The following is a 1,664-nucleotide window of genomic DNA, read 5'->3' on the forward strand; positions in this document are numbered from 1 at the left end:
TGAATGCACCACATGCCTGGTTCCCACAGAGTCCAGAAAAGGGTGTTGGATCATCTAAAAGTGTAGTTACAGATAGTGAAGCCAAGTGGGTGCTTGGACCTGAACTCATGTCCTCTGTCAGATCAGCATGTGCCCTTAACCACTGAGTCAACTCTTCAGCCTCCAGGGTTATATTTTTAAAATTGCATTTTAACTGGGATTTTCACAAAATAGAATTTATTCAAGGAATATCAGAAAGATGATAGGTACAGACTGGCATTTTAGACAAATGGCATTAGATGCTTTTGTACAGGTACGGAAGACACAACTAGAACCATGAAAATGTGGCTGAAACAGGCAAGAAGCCTTTGGCACCATTAAAAGGATATAATTTACCGTATGACAGAAATCTGTAAATGTGCCAGATCTGTTTAACGTATCTTCTCCGGTGATATTTAAAATGAGTTGAGGACAATGGCTGGGGTGGTGGCTTGGGCTGGGAAACCCGGGCAGGAAGATCACCGTGGTCAACCTGAGGGAAGAGTTGAAGATAACGTGCCTGAAATACTCCCCTTTGGAATTTTTGATAAACTCCTATCTTCTACCGTAGACCCCTCCCTCAGTTCAGGATTCCAGATCTACGGGCTGTATGCCAGGATATATCCGCATTTATAACTGCTACTGGTATAAAGAATCATTTGCCTGGGGGCGGGAGAGAGAGCTCAGTTCGCCAGGTGCAGAGGATCTGAGTCGGATCCCCAGAACCCACTTAAAAAAGACAGGAGTGGTGGGGAGCGCTTGTAATCCCAGCCCTGGGGATTAGGTGGAGGGCGGGAGCAGGCGATCCTTGGGCTCACTAGCCAGTCTAGCTTCCTCAGGCAAGGCCCAGGTCCCAGTAGCAGACCAGGTCTCAGAAGGACAGGGTGGCTAGTGAGGACGACTCCCAAAGTTGCCTCTGTCCTCCATCGGCAGGGTCGCACACGTACACACATTCATGCAAAGTGAGTCATCCACTTTCTGGGTGGGTGTTAAACGAAAATTAAGGCAGCTGTCACTACACACAGCTGTCACTGCCTGCCCCTCACGTTCCCGGTACCTCCAGTCCAGGTAAAATGCGGGAGGCGTGGAGTCGCCCAAAGATGACGTGTTCAGATGCAGGGGGCAGGCCGGGGCAGGGCCTGCTCCGCGGGCAGGGCTTAGACGGTGGACTTGCGAATCGGGAGTCTAGCGGGGCGGAGCTGCGGTGGGAGCTGCATTTGAGCAGCTTTGTGTCCCGGGTGCGGTCTCCAGACAGCCAGCCGGCCTGTTGAGACTGTGGACCACAGTGGAGTAGCTGCGGGCCGCCAAGGGGAAGCTGTGGTCCCTAGACCTAGAGGGAACAAGCTGAGGCCAGTACCTGACGGTGAGATGACTTTGACAGCAGCACTGGAAAGCTTATTTTCATTGGCCTCAATTCACAGGACAGGCCTTAGCAGTGGCACCCAGGTGTCTTATGGTGGGCAAGTTGACCACAGCACGGGGCCTGTCGTTTCTTCAGTCTTAAGTATAAAAAAAATTGGGGGGGGCAGTGTCTGTTTAGAACCTAACACATAGAAAATGTTGGATTGAGTTGAGTACAAACTGTTGCCACCGTGGAAGTTTTCTCAAAGAGAAATACATGCAGTCTTTTTTTTCGATTTTTAAGC

The 1,664-nt window shown here is 50.3% G+C and overlaps 1 long non-coding RNA gene across 1 annotated transcript in view; it reads right to left on the bottom strand.

Annotated features, from left to right (window-relative positions):
* LOC103748134 overlaps window positions 1-1,126 on the bottom strand; it is a 13,643-nt gene extending 12,517 nt beyond the window's left edge. The window contains exons 1-2 of the long non-coding RNA XR_607888.3: window positions 1,076-1,126; window positions 376-511 (exon numbers count right to left, since the gene is read on the bottom strand). This is a non-coding gene — a long non-coding RNA (uncharacterized LOC103748134). The remainder of the gene's footprint in view (window positions 1-375; window positions 512-1,075) is intronic.
* Window positions 1,127-1,664: the final 538 nt, after the last annotated feature.

The sequence above is a fragment of the Nannospalax galili genome, unplaced genomic scaffold (assembly GCF_000622305.1).
Source record: "Nannospalax galili isolate Female #2095 unplaced genomic scaffold, S.galili_v1.0 scaffold243, whole genome shotgun sequence".
Lineage (NCBI taxonomy): Eukaryota > Metazoa > Chordata > Mammalia > Rodentia > Spalacidae > Nannospalax > Nannospalax galili.